This window comes from Mauremys reevesii, linkage group 7 (assembly GCF_016161935.1).
Source record: "Mauremys reevesii isolate NIE-2019 linkage group 7, ASM1616193v1, whole genome shotgun sequence".
Lineage (NCBI taxonomy): Eukaryota > Metazoa > Chordata > Testudines > Geoemydidae > Mauremys > Mauremys reevesii.
Genome location: NC_052629.1, coordinates 120,979,914 through 121,001,422, shown reverse-complemented (window position 1 = coordinate 121,001,422; position 21,509 = coordinate 120,979,914). Strand labels below are relative to the sequence as shown.

At 46.1% G+C, this 21,509-nt stretch overlaps 1 protein-coding gene across 1 annotated transcript in view; it reads left to right on the top strand.

Annotated features, from left to right (window-relative positions):
* C7H3orf49 (chromosome 7 C3orf49 homolog) overlaps window positions 1-21,509 on the top strand; it is a 62,223-nt gene that overhangs the window by 24,808 nt on the left and 15,906 nt on the right. Inside the window, 2 exon segments of the mRNA XM_039481958.1 lie at window positions 10,241-10,403; window positions 11,673-11,844. The gene's annotated coding sequence lies outside the window, so the exon portion shown is untranslated.

The window sequence follows — 21,509 nt, the reverse complement described above, 5'->3', positions numbered from 1 at the left end:
GAGGCACCTGATTAAAGAGAAGCTCACCTGTGAGGGACAGACAGGGCTTCTACAAAAGCCAGGAAATTGGAGCAGAGGAGGTGGCGTGGAGAAGTCTGCAGTCACTCCCTGGGAGAAGGGAGGAGTGTTTGGGGGGGGGCGGTACAGAGATGAGTTGCCTAAAGTAACTCCCTGGAGGAGGGAATTAAGAGACTGGAAAACCCAGAGGACTGCCTGAGACGGCTGAAAAGCAGCAACCTTAATGCACTCTCCCCTGAAAGGGGAAACCACAGTAGTGACTGGCCGGAGGGCTGAGTCATGAAGAGGACACTGGTTCCTGGAATCAGAGAGGAGCTGCAGAGGAGAAACTGATGGGGGCAACCATGGGGAAGGGCGTTGACCTGCCGAGCTATTTGCCAGAATGGTCGGGAGGACGTGCCAAACCTTCGGTGAGTGGACTCCATCACAGTGGCCCAGCTCTGAGGTTCTGGACCATAGTCTTTTGCCTGGAGATGTTCAACTCAATAGTCCAGGAAGGCAGGGATGAAATTCTCTTGCTTCCCCAGAAGCAAGTTGGCATTGTCTTGATTGGTGAACACGTCTTGACAAATCTTGATTCCAACATGTAGAGCAGAAAGTCCTAATACTCCGTTGATAACCCGAAAGAACAGTGCTGTGGCAAGACTGCATCTTTTGCCACGCACCCGAGGTTGTGTAGACACATGAAGAAAGCTATGCACCGACACACTCTCACTTTGACATGTGTTGGAAAATCCTGCCTCAGACGTAGCAGAACATCCGGAACAACAACTCCTTCCATTAATTCTTATGGAAGTGCTGGCTTCACAGGTTTGATAACAGAAATCCACATGACAGGGATTGCATGGGACAAAGGCACCCTTGGACATTTTTCACATGGCATGCACGACTGAGCCACTTTCACGTAGCACGTTACCACCCAGGTTTGCCCTGGCTGCGACAGAGGGGCCACCTGACCGAATTTCACTGACTGGCCTTGTGACCCAGCACACAGGGTTACAGTGCCACTCAGTTTGGGAGCTCTGTCAGATGGGAGCCTGCCTCTTTTCCCTCCCTTCCCTGCCCCTCCGGACAGCCCTGCTCCTGCCAATGGCAAGTACCACATGTAATATGTATGGCAGGCGCTGAACAGCAGCAGATTAAAAACTCCACATCTCACCAATGTGCCTAGATCGGACCTGGAGAGAAAACCACTTGGGATGAATCCACTGAACCCCTATCCATTCTGATACCACACACTGCCAAAGGAGGTGAACCCCAAAATGATTGCCAGCTAGTACTAGTATTTTGGAAAATCGCTCATGCCTACTCTGTTCTAATTTGGATTCACATTCCCTCTTTGTACCACTTGGATTCACATGAGCATCACTTCGTATTGTGGACTTTTCATTGGCCTGTTACTAAGACCCACAATTCTGCACTGTCAGTGCTGTAATTATCATGCACTGACACCATCTTGCAGTTCCCATCAAGGAATAATATTAAACTGTACAGGAACAGTCTCTCATTGCAAAATATGAGCAACAAGCTTTGTTGCCAATAATGATAAGAAATACTGCCTACTCTTCCTCAGTTCTGCTACAGAAGTCTAAAAAGCAACGAGGGTTAAAAATGCAACAAACGTCGCACAGAGGCTGTGTAATTTTCACATTTAACACCCCGTTAAATCAAATGGAAAGCAGAAATTTTTCTGTAGGTGTGAAATTAACCTTTCAATAAAACAAAAAGCTATCTTGAGTATCTTCAAGATGAAGTCTAAAATAGAGCAATTATGAAACTTGCTGAAAGGCTGCCAAGTTTTCTAGCTGAAAACTATTGTAAATGAATTATGCTTCCCTTGTGATTTACAGCACAATGTGAAGGAACTTTAGTTTGTGTTTTTAAATTTGCTCTTCTGAAAAATTATTTGCAATTTAAAGAATTCTTTTTCACTCAAAAGCTTCTGCCAACTCTGGATCCACAGTGCTGTCAAACTCCATCAGAGAAAATTACTTTCAATATTTGAGATAATTATAAATTGTTTAAAATTATATAGTTATCTAGACACCATACAAGGCAATTGTGTATTCTTTCTTTAAAAAACTAAAATCTTTTTGGAAATTTTCTGTTTTCTTAGAGTATTTTGAGAGCTTGAAATACAGTTTTGTTCCAGTTTAGAATGAAACCCCAAAATTTCAAAATTCTCAATGACAGAAAATTTCAAACAATTTCATTTCAGATCAACTGTTTTTTTTTATTTTGACAACAACAATGATGAAAATCAGAACAACTCCTTTCAATTGAGCTTTTTTTATTTTATTATAATACAAACTTTAAAAAAACACCTAAACAAAACCCATTTTGAAAGAAAACATTAGACCCTGAGGCTCTGAAAACTTTGCAATGGGGCTGTGACGTTGCACTATATATGATTTTATGAAAATATGCTAATGAGTTTAAATATACTGTAACTGGAATATGCTTCATGCAAAAGGTCTCTTGTAAGGTATCATTACAAAGCCTATAATTTACTGAGTGTGGTCATCCTATTTGTATAAATGTATCACTCTTGTATCTGAAACTAGAAATATGAAATATAACTCTGAGGGCCTATTGTAATTAAGCAAAGTGAGGGCCATTAATTGTGGTTTGGAATCTTGAATGAACTGGCTGGGCAGTTGACTGACCCATGGCGTGGGGCAGAAAAGCTCTGGGCCTGAGCCACAGATGGGTGTATGAAGCAGCTTTGTGGGAGGCATCCTGCCAAATGATTTCTCTGCTACTGTCTGCCCTACACTGGGCCCACTTGTGTGAGAATGTATGACTGTTAGTGTGTCCTTCCAAGTCTCAGTGGTACCAGTACCACAGTGTGTCTCCAAAAAGGCATTTTGGAAAAGATGATAAACACACAGACCCAAATCCTGAGGCTTTCTTTCAGTGGACATGTTCCTGCATGAGAGAGAAGCTGGGAAAAAAGGCTTTGGCCCGCAATATTGTACCTAGCGTAGTTCCACTTACCTTTTTCTCTCTTTCTTCAATCCAGATCAAAAGGTGCCTCAGCGTCCTCAATAGTAAACTCTTGGCCCATTGGTAAAATCTCTGGTGTAGTACTAGACAATTAGGGGAGAAACAGGCATTACAAACACTCCTTAATGTCCAAAAAAAATTTTTTTTTCAAAGTTAATACTGCGTGCCAGACAGTTAAATAGCATGATATATTATTTAATAAAATGTACCCTTTAAAAGCATGTATCTTGTTATCAGGGTCACTGGCCCTGTTTCTAAGCTGCAAGCAAATTCTTCACTAAAAACAGCAGAAGTTCTAATAATATGAAAAACTAAACTTGGTGGCAAATGCTGTAGCAATTTGGTGTTGTGAAATGATTTGTGTAAAATTCCTTGGCTGTGTATGGTAATAAGAAATGAGTGGTTCACTCTGACTCATACAGGAGAAGATTGTTCAATCCTTCCTTACTTGTGCTTTGTTGCACAAACAATCCTACTACCTTCAGTGCAACTACTCATGGAGCAAGACGCTACTCATTGTGCATAAGGGGATCAGATTCAGTGCATAAGGGGGTTACATCAGGTGATCTAAGTAGAAATAGGAAGTTCTGTTTTCCTTGGGTATTAATAATTAGTTCTTCTCAGTACATCTCAAAATACTTTACATAGGAGGTCAGTATTGTTATACCCATTCCTTACAGCTGGGGCAATGGAGGTGCGGGGCCAGGAGTGACATTGCCCAAGGTCTGTGGCTAAGCCAGGAATACAACCCAGTCCAGTGCTCCAGACAATGAGAAATGATATTAGTGGTTATTGTGTCCAATTTGTTAAACTGGATAGCGGCTGATTGTCTTAATACCAGGATGCACTGTATAAATACCCACATGGGTCGGAGGGATAAACCTTTAGACCCAGTTCTGTGCTCCTGTATGGTGCCTTCTCAGCTCCCACTGTGAGTATGCAGCATCTACCAGTGCTGGGTTCTGCTATGGGTGCCAGTGCCCCTGCTAACCTCCCCAGGGGACACCCATAGAAGCAAGACCAAAATGAGTGCCCTTACGGTGGACCTGTCTTAATATCTAGTCCATGAGTGGCTGGTTCTGTTAAACCAATTTACTGACAGATCTCCCCCACCCACCCCAAGTAACTTAACTGGAAATGGAGTGAAATACTTCCAGATGCCTGGGTTAGAGTGGTGAAATTCTGCCTTCCCATAAAATTCCTTGGGGGAAAGGAATAGGCTTGGGATGGGTTGGGGAAATTGCTGGGACCAGTCAAAATGTCACCATCCCATAGTGAGAGCTTTGTTTTTAGTTGCTATGGGCTGGATTCTGCCACCTTGCTGCTCAATTGACTCGTTGTATTCCATGTTCTGTAGCAGGGCTACTCTGAGTGGGTATAAATCAGTGTAGTTCTAATGATTCCAATGGGGACATGCCAGTTTGCACTAGCTGAGGTTCTGGTCCAATGTCCATTCTCCTACCCTTTACTGACCCCTTCATATGGACTAGGATTATGTCGATTTAAGAGGAGACTTGGCAGAAATGTCGCTTAGAACATTCTAGGGAGCAAACAGAATTTAAGAATGTCTAGATTTTAACGGCAAGTATCCTTACAAAAACACCGTAAATACCAATAAAATTCGGCATGTACAATCCATGTTTATACATGCCTGTATAAAATTATTGTTACAATTAATCATGTCAGAATTAATATCAGGGTACTCGTTCAGTAATGAGCACTGTAACACAGCCCTCTGTCAAACATTTGTATATTCTAGTGCAAGAAACCCCAGCTGATATTCTGAAGTTCGGTAAAGACATAGGCATCATATCATAGAAGTGAATAAAGCGACTCCTAAATCTGAAAAGGAGGGCCAGACTCTGATATCCTCACACATATTGAAGAGTACCTTTATACCAGCAGTACTCCTACTGAAATCATTGGGCCAGCCCATGAATGAAGGTCCTATTTGTGTGAGGAAGGGTATTGCAAATTGGCCCATTGCTTTATTTTTAAAGCACTATTTATTTGTATCATCATAGCACTTAAGAGCTGCAGTCACTGACCAGGACCCTGTTGTGCTAAGCACCATTCAAATGTAGAAAAAAAGCCAGTCCCTGCCCTCAGGAACTTGCATATACACAGTGATTACTATGGCCAGATGTTCAAAGGTGCTTAGGCACCTAAAAGATGCAGATAGGCACCTAGTGGGATTTTCAAAAGTGCCTAAACAGGGATTTAGGTGCCTAATCTGCTTCCATATGAGGAGAGATTAAAAAGACTGGGACTGGTCATCTTAGAAAAGAGACGACTAAGTGGTGAGGAGACAGTGAATATGGAAGTGTTATTTACCCCTTCACGTAACACAAGAAGCAGGGGTCATCCAATGAAATTTGTAGATGGCAGTTTAAAACACACACAAGGAAGCATTTCTTTACACAACGCACAATCAACCAGTGGAACTTGTTGCAGGGGATGTTGTGAAGCCCAAAGTATAACCGGGTTCAAAAAAGAACTGGATAAACTCATGGAGGATAGGGCTCTCTATGGCTATTAGCCAAGATGGTCAGGGATACAACCCCATGCTCTGGGTGTCCCTAAACCTCTGACTGCCAGGAGCTGGGGCTGGATGACAGGACATGATTCACTTGCTAATTACCCTGTTCTGTTCATTTCTGGGGAAGTGGCATGAGATGGGAATTCCATGAATGGAGGAAGGCACTGAGGCAGGAGTGAGAGAAGCAGACAAAGTGGGAATCTAGGCTGGTGTCGTTAGAGGAGTGGAAGTGACTTGGTGGAGTAGAAGACTAGATGGGAAATACAGGCTGAGTCAGTCCTGTAAAGCTTTAAGGGTGAGGACAAGATATTGGAACCTATGGCAGTAGCTGAAAGCTAGCGCTGGGTGAATAATTGGGTTTTGACAAAGGTTTTCTTTGGCTGCCAAACAAACAAAATAAAGGAACCACTAAAACTGAAGGCCTTGGTCCTGTAATCATCTCTGCATGGGGAATCCCTTGTTTTAAGCAGGGGGTCCCATTTAAGTCGACACAGCTCCGTATTGGAGCAAGTTTACCTGTGCAGCTCTGTTAGCAGATACACTTGGGTACCTATCCTGCAATCAGTCTGTACACCTTTAAAACTCCAGACACTGTTTCTATAAAATGAGGTGGGAACTTGAGTTTATAGCCACAGCTTTTTCCTTATTTTTTATCTTCTTATACAAATAATTTTGCTGGTAGTTACGTTCTGACATCTGCAGTGTGGCTGGCATGGTTGCTAGGCAATGTAAAGGCTGGGAGGCAGCTGAATTGCTGAAGAAGCTACCCGAATGAATGATCACAAGATTAACGAGTGATCTTAAGTGGCTTGCAATCACTGCTGAACTGGCCAACCACCCTGTGATTGCCAAGTGTGAATGTCAACAATGCCTGGAAGGGGGGGGGGGTCCCAGCAATCCAGGCCTTACACATCTCATAGAATATCATGGTTGGAAGGGACCTCAGGAGGTATCTAGTCCAACCCCCTGCTCAAAACAGGACCAATCCCCAGACCGTTTTTTGCCCTGGATCCCTAAATAGACCCTCAAGGATTGAACTCTCAACCCTGGGTTTAGCAGGCCAACGCTCAAACCACTGAGCTATCCCTCCTAGAGGCTGCTCCCAGGCTATACACTCCCTGAACTCCACAATGGGATTGCCCACGTGAGGACTGAAAAATGCCACCTCGGGTAACAGTCAGTGATTCCCCCCAGTATATTGTTCAGGAATCAGTACACTCAACGCTGAAGATCTGTTTTCCCACAGGCCAGATGCAGGGTAATACGACTGTAAACCCATTTCTAGTTCAGGCCTTCAGTCCATGTGACCTTTTCGGCCTCTATGCTCTTGTTCAGCAGGAAGAATAGTCTGTATAGATGTTAAACTCCTTGGGGCAGTAAACATGTCTTCCTTTGTGTCTTATGCAGCAGGCTGCTGACTAACAATAGATCCTTCCATGTCTGTTCCTTGATCCCATTGCAGAAATAATATCACTTATTTGGGGGAAAGTATTGGGTATATGCGCAATGGTAGATACGACGACCAGCGTATTATCACCTAAGAGCTGAAAGTGAGATTTTTTTCAAAGGCATATAGTGTATTTGGAAGCCTATTCCCCAATAATTTCTAATGGGAATTCAGCATCCCTTTCCCTGCCCTTACTTAGCTTCCATGGAACAAAAGCTTTGAGACAAGCCTTTGTCCTGTCTAGAATTCTCCCCACATGTGGAGGGAGAGGAGTCCCTGACCAATGCACAAACCCAGAGATCGGTGGGTGAAGCCAGCTAGTCCTGGGAACTCCTATTTAAATCTGAGCAGCACTAAATACCTAATATGGTAAAGTCCAATGGGATCTCTCCTTGCTTTAAAGGTGTCTTGCTGGATTGAAACTAGAGCTTGTAAGGAAACCATGTTAATTTTGCAGTCTCTTGTGGTTTCAATGCAAATGATCTTCCTGCAGCCTTCAATGCAAATGAATAGCCTGTTGTCCCAGTCTCTGGTCACACCTGGCTTGATTTGCAACTGAGCTAAAGAGGTGTTGGCTTCTCCTTTCATACAGGGCCTCAACCAATTTTTGTTTCCTAGACTTGTAACCTAGACTTAAGCTAAGGAGGCTTGAGTTGTCCTCTTAAAGGGACAGAACTACCTATGCAGTGTTGACCCCACTGGTTCTCAACCTATTTGCCATTGTGGGCTGCATATATGGCCCACAATGTGTTATGTGGGCCGCATCTAATACTACCTGTATGGCCCTGAGGATGTCACATGGGCTGCAGCTCTGTGCTGATTGGGCCACAAGCAGCCCGTGGGCCACAGGTTGAGAACCACTGGTCTACCCCAAGCAGACTTGCTGGAAATGAGGTGAGAATAAAACCTTGCTTTGAGAGTAAGTAATGTCCTCTGTCACTGACTATACAGGCAGGTCAGTTCTTTCTGCTTAGCTGTTGCTCCTTGCATACTTAGTAGCATTGACAGAGTATGCCTAGAAGATGTAAATATTTAGGCAAACAAATATTCCAAAGTGATTTAATCTCTGCAGAGATGCATTTTAAAAAACCAGTATTCTTTCTTTGCTTACTCTTGTCATTCAACGGTTTGATTCTGCAAATATTCAGATTTAAAAGTTATCCGATACCAGTCATTTGTGACAAGCTTTATGGATTTTGTGCTAGAGAGTAAATAATTGAATTAGCAAAAGTTTTTACTGTTTTAGTTTTTTAAACAACATTGCAACTTTGAATATATTCCATCTGTTCAGATCTCAACGTAGTGACTAACTTACATGAAATCTCCACTGTTCTTGTGACATTTATGGGACTCGAGTGGGCTAAATATTACCTGAATTAAGTTTGCTCAGTGCTTTGTAGACGTAACACGCTAGAGAAGCACTAAGTGTTCATGATTACCATGTGAGGCTCTAGAGCAGGGGTGGGCAAACGTTTTGGCCCAAGGGCCACACTGGAGTTGTGAAGCGGTTTGGAGGGTGGGGTAGGGAAGGCTGGGCCTCCCCAAGCAGCCTGGCCCCCGCCCCCTGACTGCCCCCCTCAGAATCCCCCACCCATCCAAACCCCCCTGCTCCTTGTCCCCTGACCACCCACTCCTAGGATCCCCTGCCCCTAACCTCCCCCCTGGGATCTCACCCCCCATCCAACCCCGCCTGCTCCTTGTCCTCTGACTGCTCCCTCCTGGGACCCCCCCCATCCAACCCCGCCTGCTCCTTGTCCTCTGACTGCTCCCTCCTGGGACCCCCCCCATCCAACCCCGCCTGCTCCTTGTCCCCTGACCGTCCCCTCCTAGTATCCCCTGCCCCTAACCTCCCCCCTGGGATCTCACCCCCCATCCAACCCCGCCTGCTCCTTGTCCTCTGACTGCTCCCTCCTGGGACCCCCCCATCAAACCCCCCCACTCCTTGTCCCCTGACCGTCCCCTCCCGGGACCCCATCCAACCCTGCCTGCCGTCCTCTCCTAGTCCCCCCCCCCCTAACCCCCCCTGGCCCATCCAACCCCGCCTGCTCCTTGTCCTCTGACTGCTCCTCCTGGGACCCCACCCCCATCCAACCCCCTGCTCCTTGTCCCCTGACCGTCCCCTCCCGACCCCCCCCAAAACTGCTGCCTGTGATCTCCCCCCCCCTCCCCCTCCTAGTATCCCCTGCCCCCCCCCGCCCCCTGCCCCATCCAACCCCGCCTGCTCCGTGTCCCCTGACAGCACCCTCCCGGGACCCCGCATCCAACCCCACCTGCTCCTTGTCCCCTGACCGTCCCCTCCAGGGATCCCACCCCTCATCAACCCCGCTCCTTGTCCTCTGACTGCTCCCTCCTGGGACCCCCATCCAATCCCGCCTGCTCCTTGTCCTCTGACTGCTCCCTCCTGGGACCCCATCCAATCCCGCCTGCTCCTTGTCCCCTGACCGTCCCCTCCCGGGACCCCCCCATCCAACCCCTCCTGCTCCTTGTCCCCTGACCGTCCCCTCCTAGTGTCCCCTGCCCCTAACCGCCCCCCTGGGATCTCACCCCATCCAACCCTGCCTGCTCCTTGTCCTCTGACCCCATCCAACCCCACCTGCTCCTTGTCCCCTGACCGTCCCCTCCCGGGATTCCACCCCCACCATCCAACCCCCCCTGCTCCTTGTCCCCTGACTGCCCCCTCCCAGGACCTAGGGTGACCAGATGTCCCGATTTTATAGGGACAGTCCCAATTTTTGGGTCTTTTTCTTATATAGGCTCCTATTACCCCCCACGCCCGTCCCAATTTTTCACTTTTGCTGTCTGGTCACCATATCAGGACCCCACCCCATCCAACCCCCCCTGCTCTCTGTCTCCTCACTTTCCCCTCGAACGTCCACCCCATCCAACCACTCCGTCCCCTGACTGCCCCCAGGACCTCCTGCCCCCTACCCAAACCCTCCCCACCCCCCACTCCCTGCCCCCTTACAATGTCGCTCAAAGCAGCAATACAGGTTTATTGGAAAGACTGGGAGGTGGGCGGGTGCAAGCCGCGTGGCTGCTGGGGAGGGGGGAAAGCAGAGGAGGGGCCGGGGTAGCCTCCCCGGCCAGGAGCTCAGGGGTCAGGCAGGACGGTCCCATAGTTTGCCCACCTCTGTCCTATAGAGAACTAAGGAGAGCGATTGATGATGAATGTATGCCATGAACTTGAACGCCATCTTGTGGATGAGATACCTAGTGCTTTTATATTACAGGACTTGTCACTGGCCTAGGGGCCCAATCCTGCAACCCTGGACCGTGCAGAATTCCCTTTGGGCTACTCACCTGAGTAAAAGACGGCAGAATGTGGCCCTGTGTTCGGATCCGCTCAGAAGGAAACCTAGCCACCTGTAATCGAGCGGGAAGGCCATAGCATTGGTATGGATTTTCTGCTCTAGGAGATCATCCCTTTTATTTGTTTACTTTCTCCTGCGTTACTTCCATAAATGAAGGCTGTAGGGTCAGATTTTGTGCTGCCCAGTGCCCGCAGTCAGAGCAAAATTCATCCCATAAAGTCAGGGCCGACTTTCAATCTTAGCTGAATTTCTTGCTGTTTTGGGGTTTACACTAGCGGTCCCTGACTTTTTACGTTGTGCCCCCCCCTTACCTCTGTCCAGGCCCCCCACAGGAGCCGGGTGAGGAGACAGGGGCAGGAACAGAGCCACAGTTGGGAGTAGGGCCGGGGAAGAGCTGGGAGCAGAGTGGGGCTCCCTTTCTGCCCGCAATGGGGGCTGGCCTGGACCCTGCCATGCCCCCCCCGCACATTCCTCCATGTCCCCCTAATGGGGTGCACCCCACAGTTGGGGGGACCACAGGTTTACACTAAGGTAATTTTCAGACACTTGTATTTGGCATCAGCTCTGAGTCGCACTGGCACCAACTCTCCTCTTACCTGCACCGTTATAACGGAGAGCGGAATTGGACTCACCTTCTTTTCAAGGGAGTCATGCAAACTTAAACAGACACTGTTCTGAATCATCACTCCTCAGACTAATGTTCTGTCCAAACGCTTACTGGGGAGGCAAGTCTAAATTCCTCCAAAGTTTATACAAAAGCCAGGCACAAGCCACAAGCATGCGCATAAACACAAAATGGCTTAAATTGTCGTAAGGGAGATTTAGGTCAGACATTAGGAAAAACTTCCTAACTGTAGACAAGCCCTGGAACACATTACCTGGGGAGGCTGTGGAATCTCCATCACTGGAGGTTTTAAAGAACAAGTTAGACAAACACCTGTCAGGGAAGGTCTAGAATAATACTGAACTAGACAATCCCTTGAGGTCCCTTCCCTACATTTCTCTGATTCTATGAAAAATTAAACTTTAACGATTCCATAGTTCAGAAACTGCCAAACTTGCTTTAATGTTTGTTTTATAGCTGAATTATCAACATCTGACAATAGCCGTTAATAATTAAAATGCAAACAGTTCCTTAATTATAGGCAATGCTACAGTACCATTCACTATTATATCACTGTTTAGCCTTCTGATGAAGAACATGACTAATTGTTTTGTTTGGAGATCCTAGAGAAAAATATTCTCAATGAGACTTTGATCTTTTCATTCCCCGTCAATCTACCTGCCAGAGAAATGCACAGTGCTTAAAACAATGCACGGTTAAGCAATTAATCAATTACATCTCTCTCAGTAGGAAAGAAACTGCACGGTCAGATACCCATCTTGTTCAAATTGGCATAGCTCCACTGAAGTCAGTTGAGGCCAGTCGAGGATCTGACCCCAGAAACGTTACGGATCAGCTTCTCTTCTCACACCACTGGCAATGAGGGTAGCTCTATGGACACCGGTGGAGTTAAGCTGGTGTAAGTGCTGGGTTTCTCTTTTTCATTCGACATTCTATTCATCTTCCATTATCCTGTGGGGAAATGGCAAAACTGCTAGAAGGATTTTCTTTAATCTCTCTATCGTTTTGTCTAAATTAAGGGGAGGGTAGAATCCTAAATTTGTTGGTTTAAATCCTACAGTCCTTGCCCCTAGTCTCACAGGGGATGAGGAGGTGGTTGATGGCAAGATTTGGCCCCTATTACTTGGATGCTTTGGAAGCTGTGTGTCCTAGTGGTCAGAGGACTAGACTAGGACTCGGAAGACCTTGCACCTTGCTCAGTTCTTCCTGATCGGCTGGATGACCTTGAACAAGTCACGTTTCCCCTCTCTGAGCCTCAGTTTCCACATCTGTAAAGCAAGGGTGATGATAACGGCCTCCTCTGTATCGTGCATTGGAATCTACTGATAAGTGCTTTATAAGATGTAGGCACTGATGATCCATATTTTTAAAATATCAGCAGTAGTAGGACATTATCCGCCACAAGTCTATTTCTTAACAAATATTTCACTGCAGGATCAAACTTTTGTAAGTACAAACACATTAATGCAGGGGTTCTCAAACGGAGGGTCAGGACTCCTCAGGGGGTCATGAGGTTATTATGTGGGGTGTCACGGGCAGTCAGCCTCACCCCAAACCCCGCTTTACCTCCAGCATTTCTAATGGTGTTAAATATATAAAAAAGTGTTTTTAATTTATGGGGGGGGGTTGCACTCAGAGGGTTGTTACGTGAAAGGGGTCACCCGTGCAAAAGTTTGAGAATCACTGCATTAAAGTAACATCACTTTCAGTGTATTTTAATTTCTCATTCAAAATAGTTCCTGTAAATTATCTTTAAAACAGCTGCTTCTGGCTCCAGGGTGGTGATTGTAGAAATGACTACTGACAAGGAGACCCTCTGCAATACCACCTTCAGCAACTGCAGTAAAAAATGACGTGGGCCCAGTTGACGATTCAGTGTCACATTCTCTCTGAATTCCTGGACTGCTTCAGTGTGATTCTTTCTAGCTGAGAAAGGCCTCCAGAAGGAAAGTCAGGGCCCACTGTATGTCATTTGCAGACAGGGAGGCATGGGAAGAGAAGATACATCAACCATGCACCATTGTGCAATCATACTGCAGGACCATCTGTGGATTCCCTTGCCAGGCCTAGGCAGCAATGCTTGAAATCCTTGCCTGTGTGCCCAGTTGCAATTCCTGCTCAGGACTACGGGAGCACTGAGGGTGGATTGATGGCAGGATCAGGCACTTAGTGTATATTTAAAAACAGAGTAGATGAAAATGCTATAAGCTATGAATATGATCTATTTTTAATAAGGTGCACTTACTGCACAAACAGACAATACTTTCTCTATAGATCTAGCAGCGTTGCTTCATAAAAACTAGTCCATGACTAAGATTCATGTAGTATACCTCTGCGTGGGCCAGCAGGGAGCTGCGTGGGGGGAAAAGTGCTGGGCGGAGGTGGTCGTGGTTTGGGGAGGGTTGAGAGAGTAGAGAGGATCTTTGGTCTGTGGCTTCTCTGAGGAGTAGTGTCAAGGAGCCAGGGAAGAGCTGCCAGAATGGAGCGTGTGATCCTACACTGGTAACGTAGGTGCAGAATGGACTGGCCAGGTCAGCAGTGGACAGTAGAAAGCATGTGTTTCAGCAAAGAGATTTAGAGTTGCCTAATGGAAATCAGTGTGATAGGGTCCAGCCAATGAGCTAAATTACATGAGATGGACAGGGCTAGAGTCAATAGCATCTTTCAGTGCCTCCTGTCAGATAGCATATCCGATTGCAGTACCAGCCCGGAGTTCCTAGACTCGTATGGCGACTGGGTTTACTTTGAAAATAAATGAACTACGTTCTCAGCTGGTGCAACCCATCGTAGCCTCGCTGAACCAGCTGTACCAATTGCCATCAGCTGAGGAGGGTTAGCATGGTAATTGGGCACAGGGCCCCCGCAATCTGGGTAACAGGTGGGTCCATCTGTGGCCTAGGACCCTACCAGCATTTCCTTCCAGCACTCAGAGCTGTGCCTCCACCTGGCTCGCCCACTGCAGGGCTTTGTTTCAGAGCTGGAGCTGTTCTCAAGGCCCCAAGGAGAAGAGATAAGGCCCAGCTGGCAAAACCAGCAAAATAGAATCATAGAATATCAGGGTTGGAAGGGACCTCAGGAGGTATCTAGTCCCACCCCCTGCTCAAAGCAGGACCAATCCCAGCTAAATCTGCCATCATCTGCCAGCATTTTCTGCCCATCTTGATGCCAAAAATCCATTGGGCTTCTCTGGCCAGGCACTTGGTGTGAAGTAAAACCAGCATCCAAGTGACACCACAGTAAGCATGTGATGGGCTCCCAGCCCCTTCTAGCTGTCCAGCCCGACAACTCCTGCTGGGCAAAGGCCTTGGTAGAGGCTCACAGGGAAAGGAGTTTGCATCAAGATCTCCCCCCAGGCAAGCAGTTGCATGGTCACTGCTATCCCATCTCCTGTACCGGCACCTCTCTCCTGTTTCCCCTCCCTCCCCGCCCATTTCCTTGCATACAGAACTTTCATGGAGCACTCCCATGGAAAGATTACTCTCCACTGGAGAAAGTCACTTGCCCCTCTGTTCTTCCCAGCAGCTGGCCAGGGCCCCTAGAGAAGGACCAGGGGTTTCTCCAGCTCCTTGGAGGTAGAGGGAGACTGTGTTAAAACTGATTTGGATATTGAAGAGACCGTCAGGGATTGATGAGAATGACGTGATTAGCCTCAAGACTATGGGTCGTGCTCCCTGGGACTGGCCAGGAGCCACATCTTCTAAAGGACAATATGCCTTAGATGCATGAGTGCAATGTGGAGCCAATTGTTCAAGGAGTCGTCAGCTTGTGTTGAATCACATGGCATATAGCTCTGCAACAGCCAGAATTGCACTGCCCTAGGTGTTTGGCTTGCCAAGGACATGCAAGGGAATATGCCCGAAGAGTCACAGAGAGAATATTTCTCAGACCCTATGGGTGATGCCTGGTTTTGTTTGATGCAAGAAACCAGAGCAAATGCAGCATCTTGTCCCCTGAGTAATAACCTTGCACGTTGCAAGACATTGACTTCAAACAAAATAAAACTGACTTCCAGACCAAGCCATGACATGTTGCTACTCCCGTCAGTGGAGGGAGGAAGAGAGAGAGGGACTCTACAGGAGTGCCCTAGTTAAAGCCATCAGGAACAAAAGAAGTTCCATAGTGGTGTAGTGAAACCGCTACTCTTCTTAGCCTTCATCCTAGTACTGGGGCCAATGCACGGTCTCTTGTCAGCTCCAGCATTCATTCCAGAGTCTGCATAGACCCAAATGTAAACTATGGAGCCAGGAGATAACAGCAAGCATCTAAACAACTAAGCATCTGAATCATCCCCCGCCCCCCCCACACACACCCATACACACTTTCCTTATGGGGAAAGCACCTCCAACTTTACCCTCTAAAGGATAGGGAAGTATGATCAAGGCTATGGTGATGCTGGGTGCCAAAACTTCAGAAGGATGAATAACCTGGGTCAAAGGTAAGCAGTGGAGCAGCCCAGCGTTCCTGACTGGGGGAGTCCTTTGCAGAACACCAGCTTTCAGGTAAGGAACAAACTTGCTCTGTGTTTGCTTATTCCAAACAAATTATTGTTGGACTCTGAGAGCCAGTGAACATCGTTGATTTGTGATATCAGAATCAAGCTCATTGCAACCACATTATGCACACCTATTGAATGTTACATGTAAGTTCTTCATACTTCGGTCAGGTCGACATTGACAATCTGAACAAAGATTGTCCAAGAAGCTGAACTTCCCTGAGTAGTCACTTCTAGTGCTGATGAAAGATAAAGGACGATTGTTTCAAAATCCAGTTAGGGTGATTAACTGGTCAAGAGAGCAGAGGTATAATATAAGAACACTGAAATCAAGTAATGTATTTTTCACTATGAGTACGTCTTTAAAATCTTGACCTCCTGCATTTCTACCTAACCTTACAGGAAAGACAGGGAAATATATTTTGAAATTCTGTATACAGAAAACTAAGAGCTTTCCTTCACCTTTTATTTGGCTTGAGTCCACGGCCAGTGTGGTCTACAGTACTAGAGCGAACACAAAGGACCTGCTCCTTTTTAAGTCAATGAAAGTTTTGCCATTGAAATTAATAGGAACAGGATTGGATCCAAAATGGGCTTCTTCAGTTCATTTTCTCGTTCTGTATTTTCAGTACAACGTACGTAGCTAATCGCAGTCAGAGCAACAGACAGGTAGCAATTTGAAGATTATATAACTGGACTGTTTCTTGTCTCATTTACATTGATGTATCTATATAATCAGTTCATTTCAGTCCGTTACTGTTGTTTCTCTGTGAAATTGCTATTCTCTTGCTTGACTGGCTGCCCAATTCCCCCTCCTCAGTTGGATGAGTAATTGTAAAGCAAACAAGCAAAGGAAGGAAACTTAACAATGGATAATGATAGGATAACACAAAAATAGGAAGGTAAATTAACTTTCTAACACATCTTGAAATGTCAAGATAAATAGTTACAGGGGTTATTTGCTCACTTTCTTTAGCTCTACTTTCTTTGTGGAATTGATTTATATAAAATCTACTCAGTTTCTCCCAACAGCGTATATTTAATGACCATTTGGTGCGTTCATGTATCATCACTGATGTCACAGGGTGTTAGTGGCTACCGGGATGATAAAGGAAACATGACAGCAGAAGACGCATGTTTTTGTATTCATTCTGATAGGTGCTCCTTTGATTGCAGGTTTGGAACCTGGTGACCCTAAAATACTTTATTTTGCTTCCTTGACCATTTAAATCGTGCGTCAGGGTTGACCTGAACTTACGGTACGAGTAGAGCTCGGTGAATCATTGCTCTGTGTGTTTGGTGATCAAACCAAAAAATCCAGGAAAAAAATCATTTTGGGTTAAGCTGAAATGAACTTTTTAAACTTTTTTTTCTCTCATTGAAATAAAAGCTGACTCTTCTTTTTGTATGTGTTTTTTATTGCTTTTTTTGTTAAATTGAGCTAAATTTTCAAATAAAACATTTTGAAACAAGTCAAAATAGTTCACTTTTTGAAAATGTCAATACAAATGTGTTTGACTTTTTTCTGAAAGTTTCTGCCAAAAGGGGGTGAAATCTGCTGAATTCAGCCCACGTTTGCAAACAGTTTTGGTTGACCTCAAAGAGCAACTTCCAGCAAATAAACCATTGGCCAAAAAAAAAAAATTCTCCAGCTCTAAGTGCAACATAGTTATTGAGCTATTTTTGAAGCAAGAGAGAAATGACATAGTACACAGATATTCATGTCACACCCATACATGCTTCCCATTGATTTGTAGCTTTGGGAATTCCAATAAATGGATATACTACTGGGTTAGCATTAACAACGAGCATCTCTCCAGCTAAACAATTGTGGTGTTAACTCCTGTATGCTCTGGTGCATTTTCTGCCAGAGGCCGAGGATTTGCTCTAGTTAAATTAAGCAATGCTAGAAAACCTACAGCCACCAAATACAACTATTTAGCAATTTTATGGGGACAAATTGCAGCAAACTAGGGCATGAGTTTAACGCTGGCTTTCCTGAAGTGAAAGTGCACTTTAAACATTGGGCCAAGATCTTTAAAAAGGGAGCCTAAAGTTAGGATCAGGTTTCAGAGTAGCAGCCGTGTTAGTCTGTATCCGCAAAAAGAACAGGAGTCCTGGTGGCACCTTAGAGACTAACAGATTTATTTCAGCATAAGCTTTCATGGGCTACAGCCCACTTCATCGGATGCACGCAGTGGAAAATACAGTAGGAAGATATATATACACACGGAGAACATGAAACAATGGATGTTACCATACACACGCTAACGAGAGTGATCAGTTAAGGTGAGCTATTACCAGCAGGAGAGAAAAACTGTTTGTAGTGGTAATCAAAATGGTCCATTTGCAGCAGTTGACAAGAAGTTGTGAGAAACTGTGTGTGTGTGTGTGTGTGTGTGAGGGGGGAATCCTTTTGAGCACCTAGCCCATAAGGGACCTAAATAACTTTTCAAAAGTGCTGAAAACCAAACAGTGTCCACTGAGAGCTATGATGTGTTCATTACTTGGGCAAATTATGTAGGTACCTCTAACTTTAGGTTTCCTTTTCTTAATCTTGGCCAACATTTCCATCCATAAGTCATTGCACGGGATGAATCAGTTCAGACAGTAAATATCCTTCTTATTTGTCTCCTTTCACTTAGTTTTTCCAGAACTGTAAAAAAGCTCATTTGAAAAATGTTCAAGACTTTTGCCCCTGCCCTCTCCACTCCAAAAGCACCTTATTCTCCAGCCCATTGCTCTGTGCAAATGACATGGTCAGACCATTTCCAGGACATACTGCCTGGGAGCATGGCATTAGCCAACTCCTGCACCAGAACCACATCTCACACAGATACACACAGTGATGCAGCTCTAACGCTAGCTCACAAGCCGCCAGCAGGAGCCAGGAGAGGTCCCAACAGATCCTCCCCCCCTCATCAATTACCACTGTCCCTTCCCCTTGGCCATTATCCACTTGAGAAATATTGTGCTACTTTTTACCTGCTGCACTGTTGAGCTCAGAGGTCATGTAATGGTCCCTTCTGTCTTTACAGTCTACGAAAACTGCGTTCCTGCCACACCATTCCTTTTCCTGTCCGTCGGGGTGTGGAGTTGGTTGGGTTTTTATACTGGGTTGTGTTCTGTAATCTTTTCACTCTTCCTTCCAGTGGCAGATTTAGAGTGGGGCCCTGTGCACAGCTTCATTTTGGGGGGCCCTCTCAGGACCCAGCCAAGAAAAAGAACAGTCTCTCTAAGCTCTCCCCCGTTTTTCATTCTTTTTTTCTTCGTCCTCCTCCTATATTATAAGTAATGGGAAGTAAATAAAAATAAAGTGAGGTACCTTGACTGGGGCAGGGGGTTGGGGTGCAGGAGGGAGTGCGGGGATCAGGCTCTGAGAGGGAGTTTGGGTGCTGGGTGCAGGCTCTGGGTCTTGGGGTGTGGGAGGGAGTTGGGGGCGCGACTCCCAAAGCGACCAGCACACGTACCCGTCTGACAGTGGCTCCTAGGCAGGGTGCTAGGGGGTCTCCAAAGGCACCATCCCCACAGCTCCCATTGGCCACAGTTCCTATCCAATGGGAACTGCGGAGTTGGCACTCGGGCCGGGGGCAGCGTGCGGGGAGACACACACACCCAGGGGCCACAGGGACATGCTGGCTGCTTCTGGGATGGAGGGAGGCAGAGTGGGCAGGGAGCCGCCTTAGCCCGGCTGCTGGCATGTCTCCGCGCACCCCTTGGTGGGACGGGGGCAGCGGGTCTCCGTGCACTGCCCAGGGCGGGGACAGCATGCAGAGCCGCCTCCCCCACCCCTCCGCCAGGGGCACACAGAGACGTGTCAGCAGCCAGCCGCTTCCGGAAGCGGTGTGGGGCCACCAGCCAGATTATGTAGGCAGCCTGCGTGCCTGAGTCCTGCTGTGCCACCAGCCAGGACTTGGGGGCAGCTTGTCAGATGAGATTTGTCCTGCATTTTGGGGGCCCCCTCTCATTGGTTTGTTTCATGGTAAATCCGCTCCTGCTTCCTTCTTCATTAGCTGTTTATGCAACCCCCCTACATCAGCGGTACCCTTTACTACTAGGTTCAGCCTCAATTACTAGTTTTGTCTTCTGTTTAATTCAATCCATCAGTTCTCACCGAAGACACCTCTGACAAGATGTTTATTGCATGCCATTCACCGTGATTATCGTATACGCAGTAAATTCGTTTCGGATTCACCCAAAAGGCTGGTTTCTGAGGTACAGAGGAGTCTTAAAATAGAATAGGTGAATAGAATTTTAAAACATTGTTAACCTTGCTTGCTTGCAGCCTTGAGTCAGGTCTGCATACAGTTTTTGTACTGAAATAACAATTTCAGTTAGGGATGTGATTTTTTTACTGGTACGGGTAGACAATAGAACTCCGAGTGTGGGCACAGTTTTATTGATAAAAAGATGCTGTGCTCCTTCCTTTCCATGAATAGCTATAAAACAATAGAGCAATATAGTTAGAGGTACTAGTTTCTAGTGTAGACGTGGTCATAGGAAATGGACAGAGCACAGGGAAGTGGTGTGAGGTAAAAACTGGTTCTTAGTCACATGTCTTCATTGCTAGAGGGCCCTTAATCATGTGATAATTGTAGACTGATTTCCCTGAAGATCAAACTGAGAATATTTCCCAGGGTTTTGCAGAAGGAAGTAGAACTTCTGGGAATTAATCACTGACTGCGGCCTGGTCTACACTACACAGTTTGGTCAGCCTCGCTATGGAAGTGTCTTCACTTACATTTGGCTCCCGCCAACATAAGCTTCTCTCTACGCTGACCTAATAACACCGCCTCCCCGAGCGGCTTAGAGTCACAGGTCAATGCAGTATCCGTGTAGACACGGCATTGTTTGCTTTGACTGTAACCGGCTTTCAGGAGCTGTCGCACAAGGCCCCACTACCGACACTACAATCAGTACAAGCGCTCCTGGTGAGGACTCGCACCGCCAACACAAGGAGCCAAGTGTGCACAGACACAAGCGATTTAATAACTGTGGTGGCTGAATGCCAATGTAAGTTTGGTGCACATAATTTTGTAGTATAGACGTGGCCTGAGAGGAGCTGGTAATCCTACGTTAGCTCATTAATTGATTCATTAGTTGGCCATTTGTCCCTGTGGATTGGCCTGGGCTGAGGTCATTATTGCTGTTCTAAAAGTAACATTAAAGAACACAACAAACCCTGAAGGTGTGGATTATGTAATGGTGATATGGTGCCACTTGGCATGGACTGGGACTTCTTTTAGGGAATTCATGCCCTATACATTAGTACATACATTGGATTTTTCAAGCCAGTTCTTGCACTTCAGAACTGCTGGCTGCTTTCTAAAGTCCTGCGAATTTCTGTGTGTACCTTCTTGCATCTGGAGTTTGGGTCGTGGGGTCTGGCTCTCCTCTTGTTTACACTGACTGTTTATTCTATTGAAGTCAGTGGAATTACAGGGGCTTTTCCTGTCTTGCCCTGATGTAAGTGAGCATCCTTTGGCATTGTTTTGGAAGCCCTTTGTCATTGTTTTGTGCTTATGAAAACAAGCAGATAAAATTTGCTGACTCGGGAGGTGGAGGGGAAAATCAGCACAAAGAACTTATGCGTGATTTAAATTCACAACCCTGCCTACTTAGCCAAATAATGCTGTAGCTGTCTTTAACAGCGTCTCCTTGAATCTTAATTACTTAAAGGTCCAAAAAATAAAATCCCCAAACCCACAGATCTGTTGTAACAAATACACTGTACACAACTGCTCTGTATTACAGGTTTTTTTGTCATTAGTAGCTCTGCTAAGACCAGGTTTTTCTAACACACTCTCCATGTACAAGTGTATAGGATCACAAACAGGCCCCTTGCTTCTCTTTTGTTGCCATCCTTCTTTGCAAAGTGGCAGGACTTAAGCCACACTTTCAGCCTCTAATCAAAGTGGACTGTACCAAGACATAAATTTGTGTTCTACGAAATCAGTCATGACGCATTTTATTTGATTTGGCTTTTGTTTGGTTTTTCCATAGTTTCATGAAATGTGGTGTTCACGCTGGCCCAGATGCTGATGTTTGCGTTGAATAGCACATCACTCTAC